Genomic DNA, 24,141 nt, shown 5'->3' with positions numbered 1-24,141 from the left:
TGTTACTTGTATGTTATACCAGGTGTATGCATAAGTTTTTTCCGGTTTAACTAAGAGATGTCGCCAGTGAAAAGTACGCAGCGTATTAATTTGACACATACATCATTTTGTTCGTCTGACATTTAAAACTACAAACACACACAAGTTGAGTCCGCCAAAAACTAGCTCTTTGTTTTATCGTTCAGTGATCATGTCGAGTTTTGTGCCTGAAAAAGAACATTTGCGGCACGCATTGCTTTTTTTATTTAATCAAAAGAAAAAGGCTGTTGAAAGTCATCGTTTGCTGGTAGAAACATATGGTGAACACGCTCCATCGATTAGAACATGTGAGACATGGTTTCGACAATTTAAAAGTGGTGATTTCAATGTGAAAGACAGTGAGCGCTCTGGTAGACCACAAAAATGCGAAGACGAGCAATTGCAGGAGTTATTGGATGATGACCCAACTCAAACTCAACGGCAATTAGCAGAAGCATTACATGTATCACAAAAAACAATCAGCAGACGTTTACGAGCAATGGGAAAGATCAATAAACTCGGTAAATGAGTCCCACACGATTTGAAAGAACGTCAAATGGAAAATCGCAAAGTCACTTGTGAAATGCTGCTTCAACGCCACGAAAGGAAATCATTTTTGTATCGAATTGTGACGGGTGACGAAAAATGGATTTATTTTGAAAACCCGAAGAGGAAAAAATCGTGGCTTTCACCTGGCGAAGCCGGTCTATCAACACTAAGGCCAAATCGCTTCGGCAAGAAGACCATGCTCTGTGTCTGGTGGGACCAGAGCGGTATTGTGTATTATGAACTCTTGAAGCCCGGCGAAACCGTTAATACACAACGCTATCGCCAACAAATGATTAATTTAAACCACGCATTAATCGAAAGACGACCGGAATGGGCCAGAAGACATGCCAAAGTGATTTTGTTACACGACAATGCGCCGTCTCACACAGCAAAACCAGTGAAAGACACCTTGAAATCGCTTGGATGGGACATCCTTCCGCACCCGCCGTACTCCCCAGACCTGGCGCCATCTGACTATCACCTCTTCGCATCAATGGGGCACGCGCTCGCAGAGCAACACTTCAGCAATTTCGAGGAAATTGGAAAATGCTCGACGAATGGTTTGCCGCAAAAGACAAGCAGTTTTTCTGGCATGGTATTCATAAATTACCTGAAAGATGGGCGAAATGTATAGAAGCCGATAGCCAATATTTTGAATAAAAAAAAATTAATTTCCCTTGAAAATTACGTGTCTTTTTTTACTAAAAAACCGGAAAAAACTTATGCATACACCTAGTATAACAATTCGGTGTTTGCAGAGAAAGTTGCCGTTGCTTTAGCGATGTATTTGTAGAGACCATGAGGCTGATCACTGTAAGACAGGGACGAGAGAGCGACCGAAGGGGAGGCGCCACTCCACGCAAGCCTGCGAGGAGATCTCGAATTTTGGAAAGGCTGGCAGAGAATTTTGAGGGGGACGCAATATCGAGCCGGAGGAGAGAGCTACCTCTCACCGGAGGAATCGATTTATTGGTGAAGAAATCCCCGCGGATCGCAAGCCAAGCCAGAGAGAAGAAATTCGCTCCTTCGAATCTTCCGCAGGATCAAAAAAGATACGGATCTAGGATTTTCACACTCGCGTGTGAACAAAAGAGTTATCGGCCGATCATCACACCGCGGCGCTAATTTATGGAAAAGGAAGGAGACGACGATCGTGCCATGTCACCGCAGGATCCGCAGAATCGCGAAGGATTCACCTTTCCGCTATACTCTACCAAAGGTGCGAATTTGTGCCCGAGCATGCTGGCAATTTTCTCCCTCCACTTACGCACACCGAGGCGCTCCTACGCGCAGCGCGGCACACGGATAGACAGTAGAGGGGGAAAATCGCCAGCGTGCTCGGGCACAAATTCGCGCTACTGTGGCGCGACAGTGTGGATGCAGGAACCTGAAAGGAGAGGATCCGAAGAGAGCGAGGCGTCGTTTGGTGAGGCGAACAATGTCACAATTGTAAAATCGTCAATTTCGCCGGATATCGGGGAGACCGCACGGATGCCGAGATTTCGAGAAGGAAACGTTTTCCCCATGTCAGCGGGGAATATTTCCGGGGGATATTTCCCTCGCACTTATCATTTTCGCTTCTCGAGCCGACCGGCGACGACGTGTCGTTCTTCCCGGCTAGATTTTCAAATTTTTCGTAACGTTCTCTCTCTCGCCTTGGTCATAACGGAAAGTCATTCTTTATGTTTAGTCTTTCCTTTCTGCGCATTTGTTGCCGTTACGTAACATAGTATCATGGAAGCGAGACAACATGGATTAATTTACGTTGCCGGAGCACACACTTCTGCATAATGCATGACTCACAATGCATGACGCATAAGAAAATGAACCAATCATAGTCCTCCATTTCTACTCCTACAATGGAAATGAAAGATTCTGATTGGTATAATTTTTCTTATCTCTCTGCATTATCTCTGCGTTATGCAGAAGTGTGTGCACCGGCTCTGAGAATGTTTTTGCATAGAATATGAGTGTACGTTGTTGCGTAATACCGCGTAAAAGCGAAATACAGATTAATTTAAGTTGCCGTCCGAAATTGTATTGGAATAAAATTTGAGTATATTTGCGATGAGTTCAGGCGTGAGTTCAGACCGTTGGGCAAAAGCACCCAAATTTTCGATATCATTACCGTGTGCTTGATCGAATCGGATGCTGACCTAGTGATGGGCGATGTCGAAAAAAATCAATTATTAAATAATCGAATGTCCAAGAATGTGATCGATTATTAAATAATCGGTTAAATAAATAATCGATCATACAATCGATTGTGTTTTAATAGAAAAATGATCGATTATTTTAAAAATATTAAAAAAGATCGATTATTATCGAATCGATTATTAAACAATCAATTATTATATTATTTAACGGCAGTGCGATAAAAAGCGCAGTGCTTCATGGCGAAAGACTCGCCTTCAAATTTTAACTACTTGAACGCTATTTTTCGCGGTTTTAAAACAACATATATTTATTAATATCATTTATTTATTTGTTTGTAAAAAGTATAAGTCTATTCTACAATACGTCATGTGTCGCTGCCAGATATCGGAATATACGCGATGGGAGAATCCCAATGAGAGAATTTGTCTTTTGAAAACGAGTTTCCCTCATTGGACCATCAACTGTGTTCCGACACCCGACATACGACGTATTGTAGAACAGGACTTAGTGAGCAATCAGTGATGAGCATTTCAAAACGAGAGACACGAGAGAATCAAAAGTAGGGATGATGCATTTACAACGAGACAGCATGTCCATGAAGGTCTCGATTCTTGTTTGAAATGTCCATCACTGGAATTATATTCAATCATATTCAATCATATTTATCAAAGACTGAACACTCACTGATCTGCTTGTCTGCTGAATGCAATCAATGAACACTCACTGATCTGCTTGTCTGCTGAATGCAACCAATGAATCTACTTCGAGAAATTTTAATTCAATTAATCGAATCTAAAAACATCAAATAATTAATTAATCGAAAACATCGAACTATTAATTAAATAAGAAACATCGATAGAAATAATCGATCTCAAAAAAACGAATATCGATTCATCATTAATCGAAGCATCATCGCCCATCAATATGTCGAACCGTGAGTAGTTGCGCAATTCGACTTATATCTTCGATGTACCGTCATTTGTAATATTTGAGATAATATTGAGACATTGCAATATTTAAGATACTACCGAGATATTGTAACAGATTCAAGATATTGTTGAGATACTGTAATATTTGAGATACTATGCTGTAAGATTTGAGATTTTCTGAGCATCGATGTAACATGAAGTAATTCCGTATAATTATTAGAGTCGCGATTAAATATAGTTTTGTTAAGCATTATAAGTAATTATTGTTTACTAAAAATCCGTTTCTTTTTCCTTCTCTCCATTCCGTGAATCCTCCCCTCTACCATATATAGAAACGAAGCTGCCGATACCGTTCGCGACCGCGAGCCTTCGGTCAAATTGCACAAAATAATTAAGATTTTAAGTGTGATTAAGTGACACGTGCTCATGCCTGGCGACCAACCGTTAAGTGTGATCGCGAGAACTCGGGGACGCGGGATTGGACCGCTCGATCGACAAATTCGAGACTGATTCCGGGGCGATCACAGTCTATAAGATTATATAGTATTTATAATCTTATTTTAAATAAAAAAAAATAAAAAAATAAAAAACAAACACGAATTGACATAAGAAATATATAAAAATCCATACGTCGTAAATTTGAAATAATTTTAACTGAATATTAACTTGAGAGTCTCTTGCTAAATATTGTATCCGTAAAATTGAAGTACAAATAAAACAATAACATGAAAGAGTAACAAAATATTTATGCATTAGCAAAAAAATAACAGAATATTTTTGCATACTATATTCAATTTTTCATATTCTTTGTGTTTTTAAAAATAGTAAATAAATGGGCTAAGGATTAGTAAGAGTCAAGCGCGGATCTTATTGCGTATAATTTAATAATAACTATTTGAATTAAAACATACACGATAATGTAATAAACGAACGTTTCGGCTCATTATTTCGGTTTTCGAGTCATCTTCAGCGCAAAAGAGCGGTGTTACATACAAGTAGGGGAACAAAAACCAGTGTCAATGGCAAACAATCAGCAAAAATTGTGGTCTGTAGACAGCATCCAAATGCGCGTTCCCGAACGAATCCCTCGTCCATGAACCCAGTTGCATGACCGGATGGAACTATATTGTATGCAATAATCTGCGATAATGTGAAAAAAAATTTTCAAGAAAACATAGTGAAGAGTACGAACCAAAGGTAATCCGTCGGAAAGAACCGAGAACTTATCACAGAACCACATCATTGAGTGGAGAAAGCAAAACGCAAGCAATATGCACATGTATGGAAGTCAATATATAAATGTCCAGAGAGAGTAATATAAATAATATATGGTCAAAAGATGTCCAACTTTAAAAGTGTATACGAAAAATTTTATAAAAGAGTTATAAGGAAAGAGCGGTAAATGTCAGGTACGCAGTTAAAAATGATCAAGATCATCGCCGGTAAAACACTGTGACTAAATAATAAATAAATAAGGAGAAAAATAATATAATATTGTTGTCAATTATTAATAAAAACAGAATACGCCCGATTCAATTCGGTATCGGTTTTAAATTTAGACTGTTCTTCTGTTCCTGTATATGTATCATCTCAGATATTATTCATTTGTTCATTTGTCATGATCCAAATCTCGATGCGACAACTGAGGAAATGGATGATAAATCCGTGTGGTTCACCATTCCTTATGTTTCCCATATATCGGATAAATTTAACAACATTTTCAAAAATTCTAATGTTAAATTAGAACATGAATAAACTTCGGGACATTGTTAAGGTACAAAAACATCCCTTATCGAATTCACAGAAAAGCAACATTGTCTATAGAATCGATTGTCTTGAATGCGATGCATCCTACGTGGGTCTGGACGATTACTAGATTGTCTAAACATCGTAATCATATTAATCGCAGTTCATCCACTCGCTCAGTAATTACCGAACATAGATTGTTAACGGGACATAAATTCGATTGGGATTATATTAGAGTTCTGGATATGGAGAAATCGTATAACAAATGAATGATACATATACAAGAACAGAAGAACGATCTAAATTTAAAAACCGACATCGAATTATTGATTCGGACATATTCTGTTTTTATTAATAATTGACAATAATATTATATTATTTTTCTCCTTATTTGTTTATTATTTAGTCACAGTGTTTTACCGGCGATGATCTTGATCATTTTATTTTTGACTGCGTATCTGACATTTACCGCTCTTTCCTTATAACTCTTTTATAACATTTTTCATATACACTTTTGGACCGTCTTTTGATCATATATTATTTATATTATTCTTTCTGGATATTTATATATTGGCTTCCGTACATGTGCATATTGCTTGCGTTCTACTTTCTCCACTCAATGATGTGATTCTGTGGTAAATTCTCGGTTATGCTTTCCGACAGATTACCTTTCACTATGTTATCCTTCACTATGTTTTTTGAAAAATTTTTTCACATTACCGCATTATTGCATACAATATGGTTCCATTCGGTCATGCAACTGGGTTCCTGGATTCGTTCGGAAACGCGCATTTAGGTGCTGCCTATAAACCACAATTTTTGCTGATTGTTTGCCATTAATACCGGTTTTTGTTCCCCTACTTATATGTAAGGCTGCTCCTTTGCGCTGAAGATGGCTCGAAAATGAGCCGAAACGTTCGTTTATTACATTATCGTATATGTTTTAATTCAAATAGTTATTAAATTATATGCAATAAAATCCGCGCTTGACTCTTACTAATCCTTGCCCATTATTTACTATTTTTATCAATTTAAGAGTCTTTCTATCACTAATTTATCGATTTCAAATTTTGCGTGATCGTTATCTATTTTTTGTGTTTTTAATATGCTATTGTTTCCATAATATAGTTTTTCTCATATTTATTTATTTCTCGTAACGTAAAATTTATATTTTATTCAGTTATTTTTTTCATTTTATATGCGCTTTATGCATTTAAATCACATATAATCTTTGAAATTTATAAATGATTGAACATTATAAATAATTGTTTTCGTCAGATGAAAATAAAAATCTTACATTTTACAAAAGTTTTTCCTGCTTCTTTTATTTTCATTTTTAAAATTATATGAAGAAATAGAACGAAAATAGAACGATAAGTAACGATAAGTAACGAAAATTTGTTTATGCGTATTACATCAAATAACATAATCATAAACTATAAACTTTTTTAAAACATGTTCTGTTCCATTAAATCTCATTCACTTGACATCAATTATATAATCTTTGATATAGTCTTTGACATCTATATATACTATTATACGTTAATGAACTCCCTCCCTCCCTTCCTCCTCTTTCCTATCCTGCCTCCTCTCTTCCTTTCTCTCACACATACGCGCACAGGCAATAAATTTGTATTTTTAAATATTTCATTCTACTTAATTCTACATAATAGATTTACTGATAAGTAAATCTAAAAAAATCAAATCTAATTGTTTATTAATAAAATTGAACCACTAATACTAATTGAATCAAATAATTTAACAATTGAATACAATTGAATATAATTAAAAACAATTAAATACAGTTAAATACAATTAAAAATTCAATTGTATAATATTATTAAAATTAAAAAATAAAATATTAATTCTTTCCTTTAAAAGGGGGGGGGAGAGAGAGAGAGAGAGAGAGAGAGAGAGAGAGAGAGAGAATCTCAAAACAATCGATGCAAAAAAGACTCAAGAAAAGTCTCTCTTGACAGAAGTAATAATTAACCAAGTTTAATTAAATAAAAATATAATTGTGATATCAAACGAGCCCGTCGAAGACGGACGGAGTTTGGTCGAAATTATATGAAATGTCTCGTTCGAAGATGATAGTATTGTAGTATTGTTTGTCATATCTCATATCACAACATTTAAAGTATAGCACTTTTCAAATATGGCGTCTCAGCCTCCTTCGGTTTTCGATCCCTTGCCAACTTCATATTGTTTTATGTAAGAATTTAGAATCACCAGTGAAGATGATAGTGGGTGTTATTATTATCATTATTTGGAAAGAAATATATCCGGATGGGAGACTATCATCTTCAAACGAGACGTTTCATATAATTTCGATCAAACTAAAAGACTGACTTCGTCCGTCTTCGACGAGTTCGTTTGATCTCACAATTATATTACACGTCTCGTTCTCAAGTATTGTAGGTTTTTAGTGATTGTGATAATTCTTTTTTATTTGTCTTCCTTTTTTTTTTATAAGATCAGAACACTCTTATACACATGAAAAATAATTTAAAATTATTAAAATTGCTCGTGCAAATTGGTCGTTAGCTATTCGAATGAATCTGTTATAAAATCTAAAAAAGGTCTGGGAACCAGCCGTCCATCCAGTGCTTTGCCTTATAACAGAGATGTCAATATCTCTATTATGGGCCGCAGAAACCGCTGCATGTCTAATATTATACACTTTTTCTCTGATTTATTTCCTTGATGATAATCAATTCTTCGACGTCAACGACTTCGTTGAGATTGGCTGGGAGGTTTGATGTGTTTTCTTCTTGAAATTGAAAAGTTGACGTCCTAGCGGATACCCACCTGCTGGTATCTTGCAGGTGGGTGCTTCCAGGTTTCCTGGTTGTTTGATGGTAGTTTTTCGAGTAACCTTTTCTCTTATTCCTGCACAAGCCTTTTCAATTTCTTTTGCATCTTTAATTTTCTCTTTTAAATCACTCCCATACAGTCATTCATCGGAAATCATAGTATCAATAGTTGGTTTAATATTCTTATTCAACTGTAGTGTAACTGTAATGAATGATTTTCGAGCTACAGATTGTTGAAAAAACATCTGTCAAAATCTGACCAGCATGGCTCAAGAGATCGATGAATGCATTTTCATTCACCCCATCTTCCGGAGGATCTATGAGCAAAGACACTGCTGCTCCCAGGGCTGTCATACCTGTACCAATGCAATTCTGGGTGTCCAAGAAGTGCTGGTCTCGTTTCTTAGCAATGTCTGAAAGAAGTGGAATGATTTCTGCGTTCATTTTCGGGGCTTCAGTGTAAAATACACCCTCCCTGTTATAACATTTCAAAATGTCTTTTTTGTTCTTCTCTGGAAGATTCCGTTTCATCCATTTCGACCAAGTATTTATCAGTTCTGGATAATATTTAACAATCTTGAACTTAGATTCATCGAGGTTCACTCCTAATACTTTCAAGACATTATCTTCTAGTGTTCTATCCTCCTCGTCACCCTTAGCGCGAATATGTCAGGAACTTTTTCCTGATCTTTCTCCTCATTTTCCTCGGCTGAAAACGAGCAGGAAAACGTGAGGTTAGAAAAAGAGGGGTACATGAAAGATATATGTTTCTTGAACTAGCTCAAAATATCCCAATACAGTCTTGTTGACTTCAGCTCTCACATCTCTTTGGAAATTATGAGATAACATAACCCATTATAACATTAACCTCTTTAATCTTGTGTGGAAGAGAGAGCTGATAAAGGTTACTTTCTCAGATGCAGAGCTTTACTTCAATGAGCAAAGAAGTAAGCGAGGTTAAAGGGGAGCGACACTTATTGTGTCCATATTGAGATCTATGTTCTTGTTGGACTAGCTCACAAAATTTCAAGTCTTGTTGACTTTGACTCTCACTTTTCGTGTAAAAAATGTGAGATAACATAAGTGACCTCTCAAAAAAAATATACTCGTGTGGAGTATTATTTCTTAATCAATGAGTAAAAAAATAAGCGAGGTTAAAGGGATGACATTCATTATGTATATAGTGAGGTCTATGTTCTTGTTGAACTTGCTCACAAGAACACCAAGTCTTGTCAAGTCTTGTTGACTTTGACTCTCACTTGTGGAAAATGTGAGGTACCATATGTTAACCCTCTCAGGATTGGTATTACTTACTATTTAAGTTAGACATAGCAGATGTGCTAGTAGAAGGTTGTTTTGAATGAATCCATCCTTTGACAATCTTTGTGAGGTAATCTATTTGATTCTATAATTTGTCGCTCTTATCGTCTCTTCTTCTTTTACTCCCATGACGATCGTGATCACGCGATCGAGATCTTGAATGCTTTCTTTTCTCGTGTTCTGACATTGTTCTTACTTTGAGATGTAATAAATTTTTGCGAGCTATACCGAAAAACGTCTCGATAGTTCGGCATAACGAAACAATATGAAGTTGGCAAGGGAAGACCGAAGGAAGCTGAGGCGCCATATTTGAAAAGTGCTATAAAAGTACTTTAAATGTTATGATATGAGATATGACAAGCAACACTACAATACTATCATTGAGAACGAGACGTGTAATAATACAAAATATATAACCGTATTATAAAATTATATGAATAAAATATAAGTATTCTTAATAAATACTTTCCTTCATAATATACTTTTCGTAGAAGAACATTAAAAATATCCTTTGATATTTACACCTATTTGAAATGAATATGAATCAAATCCAACTTTCCCGGAAAAATTAGGCTACGTTTACACCGCGGAATTAATGTATCAATATTTTTAAATTTTAGCAATTGCGAAGAATCTTGTATTATACACAATAATTTTATCAAACTTCAGTTTATTTTTATTTCTTATTTTTATTCATTTTGTTTTAATTATATATATTCTTAATCAAATCAAATTTTTATAAGATATATTTTTATTTTAAAAATGACATCGTTGATAGTAAGTTGATATTTAACAAACTTATATTATTAACTCTGTTTTAATAAAATATATTTTAATAAAATTTTGATGAATAATATTGTATAATTATAATTTTAACATATTTCATTAATTTATCATTTCTAAATTAAAATTACACACACACACACACACACACACACACACACACACATACGCGCGCGCGCGCGCACGCACGCGCGCACGCACGCACATTATATATATAAAAATATGATGCGCATGTCAAAGTCACTACATGAAATATTTCAATATATTTTTAAATGTTTATGTTCAGAATAATAAAAAATTATATCCTTTCAAAATAATTAAGTGAGTAATCCTTTAGAATATTTAAAGGTTAATAGTTGAATTAAATGAGAATATATATTTTGTAGGTTTTTCTCATATCGAAGAGATTATCTTACTGATTTCATTCTTATATTCATGAAAGATTTCGGTTTATCACCATTTGATCTGAGTCGGATTATAAGATAATGAATTAACATAAATGTGCACAAATTTCAAAAAAACATGATATTTTAAATTTCTTTCTTTTTTTTTAATTTTCCATGTTGTTTCGATCACATTATTATAATCTTATTATTATTATTTGGTGTTATTAATTAATTTTAAAATCTAGAACTACAGTGTCTATCACAAATTTGTGATTACCGATAACAAACATAAAAGGAAAATCATAATTATCTAGATATTGATAAAGTCTCACAAATTTCGAAAGTTTTTCGAAAAAAACAGAAAACTAGGAAGAAAAAAAATTACACTGCTAAAAGCTTATCTAGATTAGATATACATAACATATATATCTTAGGACTTATCGGTATTCTTTTTATAATAAATATCCTTTGATTACTCTGCAAAGATAATTTGGATTTTACAGAATATGAACATGAATTATTATTATTTTTCATGAAGTTCAAGTTTCAATTTTTGTTTAAGTAAAATACCAAGATTAACGTTTATTGTATAATTTACTGAGAATAAAAAGTTTTTGCAAATTAAACAAAAAATTAATAGATCATATAATATTATTTATTGCTGGCATGGAAATAATTTTAATTAAATTTGAGCTAATATATGACATTTTTGCTAAATATTATCCATAAAATTGTAACATAAATTAAACAATAATAAAAAAAAATAATAAAATATTTATTTTCGGAAAAAATAATGAAATATTTTTATTTAATACTGTATTAAATTAAATTTATTAAATTTTCATATTTTTCATGTTATTAAGATACTATATATATTGCTTCTATAATATAGTTTATCTTATATTTATTAATTTTTTATAATCTGCACAATATTTACATTTACACTTTATATTTACACTTTACATTTACACTTTACATTTACATCTACACTAATTATATTTTTCAATTTATGTGTGTGTGATTTAATCATATAAATCACATGTAATCTTTGAAATTTACAAATTGTTGAACGTTACAGATAACTGTTTTCTACACCACATAAAAAGTTTTACATCACCGTTTTTCTTGTTTCTTTTATTTTTAGTTTCATAGAGTGTAAAGAAATATGATACGAGAAATAACAGACAGTTTATTAATGTATTGATTATGTATCATATCAAATAACATAATCATAAACTATAAACTTATCAATAAAACAGACCCTTCGTTCCATTAAATCTCATTCACTATGACGTCAATTATATTATCTTTCTTCAATATCTACATATATAGAATGACGAGCTTATCGATCGACGAGCATTTCTCTTGTCATTCTTTCAACGTATCTATCATGGAAAACAACAGAGTTAAAATATCCGTGCATGAAGGAAAGTTAATCGGCATTGTAGAGAAAGATGTCTACAACAATTCCTATATCGCCTTTCGAGGAATACCATATGCCAAACCGCCAATTGGAGAACTCAGATTCAAGGTATAGATACAAAGTTATTATTATTATTATTATTATTATAACACACACATTTTACATATATATATATATATATATATATATATATATATACAGGGTGTCCCAAAAAAATAGCCAAGCGGTCATATGCAAATAGAACAGACTAAACTGAGTCCTGTACTATTTTAGAATTTTCGCAATAGGTAACGAGTTATTAATTTATGAAAATAATCAAATTGCAAACGATAAGATAGGACCGCCCAATGAGATACGCGTTCGCCGTCGCTAGGCACGCGTGGAACTGTTGATTGCAAGCGGCATTGGCTACGCTTTCATCTACGTATGTATAGTAGCACTGTCCTCATCGCTCGTGAAAAGGTAGGCGGGAGCGAGATAAATCAAAATGTCTTGTATCAATTTGCGATATAATTTTGCGCAATAATTTTCGAGTTATTAAATATTAAAGTTGCACAGATAAGAACGCGCGGAGAGAAAGCGCTCGCCCGCCTGTAGGACGGCCCAGCGTGACGACAATGGCCATCCGGCGCTCGACAATGGGCGGAGCGCACGCGGCGAGGGGAAGGGGAATAGTCGCCGCTCACGCTTCCTATTCTACGGTTCAGGCGGGCGAGCTTTCTCCCCGTGCGTTCTTATTTGTGCAACTTTAATATTTAATAACTCGACAATTATTGCAAATATCGCAAAAAGATATGAGACATTTTTATTTATCTTGCTTCCGTCTATCTTCTCAGGAGCGGTGTTACACATACTGCGGGACATCCTGTGTATATATATATATATATATATATATATATATATATGTCCAGCATCAGTCATATCACCTCTCAAGTAGAAACTGGTACAACTGAGTAAAAAATTCCTCTATTATTTTGTAATTTTCGCGATAATTATCGAATTATTAATTATTAAAAATCACCGTATTAGACCGGTTTATCGGCAAATCTATCGGAGTATCTTAAGATACTCCCGCCTGGCGATCATCGTTGACAGGCGCGTGAGGAATTGTTTCAAGCGACTTATGCGTAGATTGCCATTTGAAGTAAACAATTTCTTACATGTCTATCAACGATGATCGCCGGGCGGGAGTATCTTACTCTACTTGCATTTGCCGATAGACCGGGCTAATACGGTGATTTTTAATAATTAATAATTCGATAATTATCGCGAAAATTGCAAAGTGATAGAGGACTTTTCTATTCAGTTTTACCAGCTCTACTTGCACACGAGAGATGATATGATCGATGCTGGACCTCTCCATATATATGTGTATACATATAATGACATGAGTAATTATATAATCACCATATCTTATTTTTCAATCATAATTTTTTATCAGTATTTCTTCTCAAAATTTTCTCAATTTTGTATTATAATTTCTATATTATGATTTCGTATATCTCTCTAATCTTTGTTTTAAGATGCGATTACAAAAGACAAAATTAAAAATTAATTTTTTGACGAAAAAAGTGTCCAAAAAAAAAACGGTTTATTCTTGTCTTATGTAATCGCGCTTTAAAATAAAAATTAGAAAAATACGAAAATGATTATAAAAAACTAAAAAATTACGATTAAATAATATTGATAAAAGAGTAAGCTTTAAAGATAAGATATGAGTTTGTTTGTCAGTTATATTACGTAATTATATTTATTGTATAATAATTTCTATTCTATTCTTTATATATAAAATGACAATAAGAAATATTATATTGCTTAGAAAAGTACATTAAAATTAATAATATAAAAATATTAAAATAGTTCAGTATTAAAAAAGTTCAGAAAAAAAAACGATCTTCTAATATAAATTAATTCATTTTTTTCATGTAATATAAATGTAATACAAATTAATAAATAAATGTAATATAAATGTGATATAAATGTAATATAAATTAATAAATAAATGAATTATAAGCAACATAAATATATAAGCGAGTAAGTTTGAAGACATTATTATACAGATATTTATTTCGCTAAAGATAAATCTTATGTCGAATATAATTAATGCATAAGACTTAATTATATGCATTAATTAGGATCCAGTACCAGCAGAACCATGGATTAGTGATAGAGACGCTTCGGTGTATGGAAATGTCGCAGTCCAATTAAACATTTTTACACGTGAAATTATGGGCGATGAAGATTGTTTATATTTAAATGTGTACACCACGAAACTCGAATCTTCGAAGAAACGCTCAGTGATGGTGTGGATACATGGCGGTGCCTTTTCCATGGGTTCCGGTGATGCAACTTTTTGTGGTCCCGATTATATCGTACAAAAAGATGTAGTGTTAGTTACTTTGAATTACAGATTAGGTGTTCTAGGTACGTTAACTATTTCGATATGTCATCATTATACGTCATCCGACATTCTATATGTCATTAAAATTATCATTTAAATCTTTTCTCTATATTAAATAACTCGTTAAATACATTCATATTTCTTAAAGAATGTATTATCAATCGTTTCAAGTCAAACGTAACTTTATAAAAAAAAAAACAGATATAATTTCACAATTTCTCTTGATACTATGTCTAAAATCTATTTTTAATTTATACTTTTTGAATATAAAATGACTTATATTTCCCCGTTCATACAATTCATTTACGCCAATAACTTATAATGCGATTTATTTTCAATGTAATTGTCTATTTTTAAATTAGATAAATCAATTCTCCAAAAAAATTAACATTAATAATTTCAGGTTTCTTAAATCTTTATGACAAAGTGGCAACAGGTAATCTGAAAGATGTGATCATGGCGTTACGATGGGTCAAAAAGAATATATCAGTATTTGGGGGAGACTCAGAAAATGTGACTATTTTTGGCGAAAGTGCTGGCGGAGCCATCGTACATTACTTAACTCTGTCTCCCTTAGCCAAATGTACAATTTAAACTTAATGATACACACACACACACACACACACACACACACACACACACACACACACACTCTCTCTCTCTCTCTCTCTCTCTCTCTCTCTCTCTCTCAATCGTGCTTGCGCGCGTACACACACACATATAATTATTGCACACATGTGCATATAATTTGAATCCTAAAATTTGCATTTAATAATTATTTAGATTTATTGAAACAAATCTAATTTTCTATCAAAAAAATACGATTATTAATAAAAATTCAATCATATTTCAATTGTATACTATCAATTGTGTAATATTGTTAAAATGAAAAATTGAACTATTAATTTCTTTCCTTGGAGAAAGACAGAAAGAGAGAGAGAGACAGAGAGAGAGAGAGAGAGAGAGAGAGAGAGAGAGAGAGAGGAAGGGAAGAAAGAAAGAAAGAATAAAATTTAATAAGATCTTAATAACAAAATGATAAAGGATTCGATGATTAGAAGAATTTGGATTGATCCTAAGCTGCATTTATGTTAGAAAGAAAAAAAGAAAGATTTTATAATGACAAATCATTATACTAACCTATTCATTATGACAGGTTTATTTCATAAAGCAATATCGCAAAGTGGTGTTATGACGTGTCCTTGGGCTTTTACTGAACGAAAACCACATACAAAAAACAGAGGTTTTCTGCTTGCCGAAAAACTTGGAAAACCAACTACAGATCCGAAAGTCGCTTACGAATTTCTCAAAACAATCGATGCAAAAAGACTTATAGAGACTCAAGAGAAGTCTCTCCTGTCAGAAGTTGTAACTATCCGAATATTTAATTAGACAAATATACAACAAGAAATATATATCCACATTATAGATCGCATGAATAAAATGTATTCTTTAATAATACATAATACGTTAATAGTCGAGTAAATGTTAATAAACAACTGAGAGAATCATAATCAATTTTTTACGGCTTATATTAATATATTATTTATTTTTATATCTCTCGTCTTCATGCCACATAAGAATAAACAATATATTAATATAAGTCGAGTAAATGTTAATAAACAACTGAGAGAATCATAGCCAATTCGTCGACAGCAGGAAATGATGATACAATTATTTGAAATTATTTTATATAGAAATTTAGCAACCAAGATCTTGCAAAGAATTGACGATAATTTACTCAATCTTTAATAATGTATTTTCCATAGGAGCGTCAACAATATCTTACGATATTTACACCTACTTTGGATCACGAGTCATCGAATCCAGCTTTCCCAGAAAATCTAACGACATTTATACATCGTGGGGTTAATATACCATTACTCTTAGGTTTTATCAGTTGCGAGGGATCTATTTTCATTTGTAGTAATTTAATGAACCGTGGGTATATTTATTTTTGTCTACATTAAATGTATCCTAAGTCAGATAAAATTTTCGTAAGATATGTTCTATTAAAAATGACAACAATGATATCAAGCAGATATTTAACAAATTTATACTTTTAAGTGTATCTAATAAACTTTTTATAGGTAATATTTATGTATATATTCTAGAGTATATAATAATTTTCATTTCTAGAGTATTATAATAATTTTCATTAATTTATTATTTCTGAATACATTTGAAAATTATAATTACTAGAAAATACTAGAAAATTATAATTACTAGATATACTAAAAATTTTTGTTCCAAAATCATGTTTTTTTTATTGTTTATGAGTACGTTTTATAATTTAATTTGTTTATTATTAAATTTCTCATATAATGATAAATATAGCATTTATGATAAATATGTGCATAATTAAACATAGATATCTATTATCTAAATATTATTTCTTTATGTTGCATTCTATCAATAGATCATATTTACGAAAAATTTTAACTAATGTTTTAACAATAACCTTTCCTCCATACAAGTATATTTGAATAACAGATTTCTTAATAAAAAGCTTGTCAAAATATATATTGTTTTATGTAACAATCTGTATGATGGTCAGCATTTAAAGGTCCATCATTTAAATGGTCTGAAAATCGTTTCAGATACGAGCAAAGAAGAACTTAAGAAAGTTGACTTCAAAATGATCATAATGCCCAAAGTTTTATCGACATTATCAAAGATACCGATGACAGTCAAAGAATTACGAAACTACGAGAATCTATATATTTTGGTAACAAAGCGGTGTGAGAAGAAACTTTAATAAATTATGCTAATTTTATTGGCGACCAATTTTTTTATCGTTCTATAATGGAAGTAACAGATATTCAGACAAAACTGAATAAGAACGATAACAATGCAACATATCTATATAAATTTTCATACGACAATAAAACTATTTTTATGAAAAAATTACTTAATATTACACTCCCAGGTACTGTCACTAATTACTTTAAGACTATTTAAAATTTCAAAAATTTTTATTTCTAAAAAATGAGCATACTGGTATCATAATCTTTACATAAAATGTTTCAACACATTTCTAAAGATGTGTTTTTAAAATAATAAAAATGATTTTTTTTAAGTATTTAATTAAAACACTGGATTGTCTTTTAAAGTATTTAACAATTAGTAATTATATTAAATGAAAATATATATTTTGCAGGAGCAACTCATGGTGAAGAGTTACCTTATTTATTTTATTCTAACATGATAAAAGATTTCGGCCTATCACCACCTGCACCTGATTCAGAGGATTATAAGATGATGAATTGTTTAACACAAATGTGGACAGATTTCGCTAAAACAGGGTATTACATTTAATTCCTTCATTTTAATTTTATATACTGTTTATATATATATATATATATATATATATATATATATATATATATGTTTTAATCACATTATTACACTTTTATTAATTAAGTATTAATAATTAATTCTCCATCTAGAAAACCTACGCCTATTACAAATTTATGGTTACCGGTAACAAGCTCACGAAAAGAAAATTATAATTATCTAAATATTGACAAAAACTCACAAATGAAAATCTTTCGTAAAGGAGAAGAACGCTGGGATTGGGAAGAAAAAAAGAATAAGTTACAGAGTTAAAAATTTATCTATGTTATAACAAATGTACATATGACATATGTATTTTCAGTTTCGTTTATAATAAATATTTTCTAATCATTTTGCATATATATTTTAGATTTTAAATGTGAGCTTTATCGTTATTTGTTGGAAGTTTAAAGTCTTTATTAACTAAAATATTGATATTTATGTTAGTGGATTTATAAATTAAATTATTAAAAATAAAAAGTGTTACACAAATTAAGTATAAAAAAATTAATAGATAAATAATACTCTTTATTATTAACTTAGTTGACACTGTGGGGTATCAAATGTCCCAGCCTAATTCAGCTTCAATTTAAGCTCTCCTAAAGTACAAAAATGATACTTGTGGTGCTGCCTAATATTAGTTAGAAGAACCATCTTTTTGTAGAGTACGGAACGTTATTTTAAAAACGTCAGTTTAGCTGTGACAGTCGAGTAAAACGAATTAGTGCCATCAGGGCCCAGTGTGCCAGTTATAATTATTTCAAGAATTTTTTCAATTTTTTTTTTTTAATTAGTTTTTGTGATCAATGTGTGGAAAAAGATAAGTACATCATGTTGTACGATGTACTTATGATTTAATTTTTTTATTCAAGAGCGTGTAATATTATTCCGGCTTTATTAGGTTCGACAACAAATGATAAGCCAAATATTATTCTTCATTATAACAAAACAAAAGGAGGTGGACTGTTTCGACCAACTTTGCCATTCGTATTCGTACAGTTACACGAAAAACAAATAGACGGCCAATGCGGATATTTTTTGGAATGCTAGACCAGATGATTGTTAACGCTAGAATACTTTGGACATGCAAGTTACAAGCAATCAACAATAATGAAACATTCACGGCAATCGTTTGCCTTGAAAGAATGTACTTGTATTTGGTACCGTTTTTGACAGAGCGGTACGCGACACCGACTCTATGCAGAGATTTAAAGCTTGGCATCGCTGGGATATTAGAGAAAGATGTGCATTGTGATGAAGCATACGAAAGAGTACAATTACCGTCAAGGCAAAGATGCGCATATTGCACTCGAAAAGATGACAAGAAAACTAAAGAAGCGTGTCCGTCCTGCCGACAACCAATTTGCGATTATCGTCTGTTTTTTGTACAAATTGTACTGGCTCATAAATCAATAAAATAATTTTACACATTTTTGATGATTATATTGATTCTTTTTTATATTAATTATGTATTTTTCTAGATTAATTGTGTAAAATTTACTCATATATAATAAATAAACAAGTATATTTTGAAAAAAATAAGTAGTACTTTTTTGGCTGAAATTCGTCTCTTCAACTCTCCGAATAAATACCTTTTTTCAAACGACCATTATCAAACTATTTTTTTTTTTAAAGTATTGTATTTCAAGAGTGTCAAGTTAAAATTTTAGCTCTTAATATGAAAAAATAAAAGAGTTATGAATTTTTTAGTAAAAATAGTCATTTTTTTCGTCTTTTTCACATTCTCCAATTTTTTTTTATACTCAATATTAGATTTTATCAAAATCATCTAATTTGCTAAAGCACATTTGAAGACTATCTTAGAATTTTTTCAAGCAAAAAAGATTAATAGTTTCCTCGCAGCAAACGTTTTTGTGGTTGGGATTTGAAACGGTCCAATGTGCCAGCTATGTGATTCTGGAAAAGTGTGCCAGCTAAGGATTAAATTTAGAGCAATTTTGAAGCAACTGAATACTACTAATACTAACTTGAGGATCCCGTACTACTACTCGTACTACTAAAATTGCAACACAAATTAAATAATGACAAGAAAGAAAAACAAAAATATAATGCCTTTGTAGAAAAAATAATAAAATGTTTTTGCGTTGAATGTTAAATTATATTTCTCATAATGTTAAGATGCTGTACATATTGTTTCCATGATATAGTTCCTTTTATATTTATTTATTTTTTCCTGAAGAATTGGAGGGATTCCGAGTACATTTCACCAGCGACATATAAAAAGTTATGCTGCACTAACAGGATAATGCCGAGAGTCTGGTTGATGGTTGGATGGTCTTCTTAAAATAAGGACACATACATAAGGATAAATACATAAGGATTGTCCTCTTAGAATAATACTGTCCTCTATTGATAATACTATTGATTCTATTGATAATACTCTTCTCCCTCTTGCTCGACATCTACATGAAATTATTTCCAACAAAATCGCAAAACCACGTAGTTACATAAAAAACAGCTTCAAATTGGTGAAAGAACTGTCTGGCATGGTCATTGGGGAGGGTTATAACTTAATCTCGTTGGATGTGATTTCGCTGTTTAATATCCCTTTTGATCTGGCTCTGTCATGTATAGAAAAGAGATGGGAAGAAATTGCTGTGGACAACAACATATCTAAAGAGGAGTTGTCAAAGCAGTATTACTTGTGCTCAATTCCATCTTCTTTACTTTTGATAACTGCATTTATAAACAATCATTTGATACATATGAGCTCTCCGCTTTCTTCTGTCATTGCTGATTTAATATTAAAAGTAGTATTGAGAAGAGGGCACTCGAGAGAATTGGGATGTCATTTTACTACGTCATTATACTAGATATGTGGACAACATTGTCATGACAACCTAACATAAAGTATTCAAGACATTCTCAACATTTTTAATTCCTTCCATTCAAGATTGCAATGTTAATTACGCTTGAGGGGGGATGAACATTGGGAAGATTGCAATTTACGTTTGGGAGGACGAACGTTGAACTTTTTAGATGTTACACTCAAGATCAAAAACAATATCATGATAACAGATTGGTATCACAAACCCTCGTTTTCGGGGAGATTTTTGAATTTTTTATCTGAGCACCTTCTCTCTCAAAAATGGGAAGAGATTTTTAGTTTGGTCGAGCTTTGCTATTAACACACTCTGAACACAACATCAAAAAAAAATCTAGAATTCATTATAAATACATTAATTGACAATGACTATCCTCTCAAGTTTGTTTGTTTTTGATTCAATTAATTTAAAAATTAAAGCCCTTATCAAAAAAGATAGCTCTCTCTCTCTCTCTCAATAGAAAAGTATCGTCTAAGTCTGAACAAATCTCGGAATGTATACCTTGGTTTCCGATCCTATTTGTGGGGAGTGTTGCAGATATAATGAAAAAACAGTTACAGGATTGATGGCAAAGATTGCTTTCTTTAGTCTAAACAAGCTGAAGAGGATGGTTAGGATCCACAAAGATCCTCTTCCAGTGTTGACGAACAAAAATGTGGTTTATAAAATATCGTGCAAAGACTGTGATGAATCACAGATGTGTGGGACAAACTTTCAAACAACTGACAACGAGGATTTCGGAACACCACAATCACATAAACAGGAATATGGCAACTGCGTCTGTAATCACAGACGCAGTTGTCATAGATTGCAATATAATCATGAATTTAATTGGAATGATATAAGGATAGAGAATGCCTTTTAGAAAAAGGATTAACATCAGAAATGTTGTGTATAAAACAACAACAAAATAGTCTTAATTTACAAACAGATACGGAATTTTTACATAATGGGTATGTCTCTATCTTAAACAAATTATAAATCCTTCGTCATCTGCGGGCTCTAGCTTTATTTTTGGCTGTCCGAGAGGAAAGAAAAGAGAGGGCTTATTTGTTATCTTAATATTGTTATTTATTCCACTATCCTTCTGTTGTCTTGTTTACTAATTTGACTTTATTTCCACATATGATTCGTAGAGGCCGAACCGTTGAAACTCCTTCCGTTTTTTACTTTTTAAAAAATTGCTAATTTCATTACGCAAGACGGAATAAAACTTTTAACACTGCTGCCTTTTTTAATTAATATTTTACTTTGGGACCGATTGCACTAGGTGACAAACATCTTTATAACATTGACATTTACATGGTGAGTGATTCAGAAGACAAAAAATATATAATAAAATATATTTCTCGCGGCTCGTGTATAGATTGCCGTTTGAAGTAAACAATTTCTCACACGCCTATCAACGATGATCGGGCGGGAGTATCTTACCGCGCGCTTGCATTTGTCGATGGGCCGGGCTAATACGGTGATTTTTAAGAATTAATAACTCGTTAATTATTGCGAAAATTGCAAAATGGTAGAGGACTTTTTGACTCAGTCAAAAGCCCGCTCTATCTACACATACGAAATTAGTCCCATTAGATCTGAAACACGGATATGCGATTTATGCATTTAAATCATATATAATCTTTGAAATTTACAAATGATTAAACGTTACAGATAATTATTTTCTTCGCTAGATGAGAATAAAACTCTTACATCGAAGATTTTCCTGCTTCTTTTATTTTTATTTTTATAGTTATATGAAGAGATAGAACAATACGTAACGAAAATGTGTTTATGTATATTATAAATAACATAATAATACACTACAAACTTTTCTAAAACATACTCTAGTTTAATAAATCTCATTCACTTGACAATTGTATGTCTTTCTTCGACATCATTCTTCGAAAATTCAATTATATAATATTATTAAAATTAAAAAATAAAATATTAATTCTTTCCCTCAAAAGGGAGAGAGAGAGAGAGAGAGAGAGAGAGAGAGAGAGATTTCAATTTCTCAAGACAATCGGTGCAAAAAAGACTCAAGAGAAGCCTCTCTTGACAGAAGGAATAATTAATCAAATATTTAATTAAAAGTATAATAAAAAATGTATAAAATGTATTATAAAATTGTGTGAATAAAATATAAATAATATAAATATAAGTAATAAGTAAAATATATATTCTTAATAAATTCTTTCTTTAATAATATACTTTTCGTAGAAGAACTTCAAAAATATCCTTTGATATCTACATTTATTTGAAATATGAGTTAAATCCAGTCACATTATTATAATCTTATTAATTAGGTGTTAATAATTAATTTTAAAATCTAGGAATCCAATGCCTATCATAAATTTATAGTTACCAGTAACAAACATAAAAGAGAAATTATAATTATCTAAATATTGATAAAGTCTCACAAATGAAAGTTTTTCAGAAAAGAGAAGAAAATTGGGAAGAAAAAAAAGTTATAATGCTAAGAGCTTATCTAGATTAGATATACATAACATACATATCTTAAGACTTATCGGTATTTCTTTTTATAATATTCTTTGATTACTCTGCAAAGATAATTTAGATTTTACAGAATATGATCATTATTGTTATTTTTCAATGAAGTTCAAGTTTCAATTTTTGTTAGCTAAAATACCAAGATCAATGTTTATTGATTTATAACTTACTGAGAATAAAAAGTTCTCGCAAATTAAATAAAAAATTAATAAATCATATAATACTATTTATTGCTGAAATAGAAGTAATTTTAATTAAATTGGAGCTAATACATGACACCTTTGCTGATTATTATCCGTAACATAAATTAAACAATAATAAGAAAAAATAACAAAATATTTATTTTCGAAAGAAATAATGAAATATTTTTGCATTTAATACTATATTAAATTTTCACATTTTTTATGTTATTAAGATACTGTATATATATATATATATATATATATATATATATATATATATATATATATATTTAATGCAGTATAAATATATATATATATATGTGTATATATATTGCTTTTATAATATAGTTTATCTTATATTTATTAATTTTAATTATAATCTGCGCAATTTACACTTTATTCAATTATAATTTTCAATATATGTATGTGTAATTTAATCATATAAGTTACATGTAATTTTTAAAACTTACAAATTGTTGAATGTTACAAATAAATGTTTTCTACACCAGATAGAATTAAAAGTTTTACGTCACTGTTTTTCTTGCTTCTCTCGTTTTTATTTTCATACAGTGAAGTTTTCATGAAGAAATATGATGCGAAAAATAACGACAGTTTATCAATGCATTGACTATGTATCATATTGAATAACATAATGATAAACTATAAATCAATACAATGTATCAATAAAACAGACAATAAATCTCCAGTAAATCTCGTTTACCTTGGCGTCAATTATATAATCTTTCT

General features: G+C 31.3%; 1 protein-coding gene and 2 pseudogenes across 6 annotated transcripts in view; 1 reads left to right on the top strand and 2 right to left on the bottom strand.

Moving 5' to 3' along the window:
* The window catches only part of Dh31-R (Diuretic hormone 31 Receptor), a 188,837-nt gene that overhangs the window by 86,870 nt on the left and 77,826 nt on the right, over positions 1–24,141 (bottom strand). The gene's annotated exons all lie outside the window — the stretch shown is intronic.
* On the top strand, positions 1,887–19,296 carry LOC105423158 (juvenile hormone esterase-like; annotated as a pseudogene). Its single transcript, XR_016138890.1, has 9 exons — positions 1,887–1,993; positions 12,037–12,235; positions 14,263–14,551; positions 14,932–15,111; positions 15,685–15,896; positions 16,298–16,469; positions 17,129–17,457; positions 17,689–17,833; positions 17,978–19,296. The product of XR_016138890.1 is annotated as a juvenile hormone esterase-like (transcript).
* On the bottom strand, positions 7,552–9,772 carry LOC148936882 (uncharacterized; annotated as a pseudogene).

This window comes from Pogonomyrmex barbatus, unplaced genomic scaffold, assembly GCF_055798465.1.
Source record: "Pogonomyrmex barbatus isolate J1 unplaced genomic scaffold, ASM5579846v1 scaffold19, whole genome shotgun sequence".
In the NCBI taxonomy this organism is placed as follows: Eukaryota; Metazoa; Arthropoda; class Insecta; order Hymenoptera; family Formicidae; genus Pogonomyrmex; species Pogonomyrmex barbatus.
This window is presented reverse-complemented; position numbering and strand designations above follow the sequence as displayed.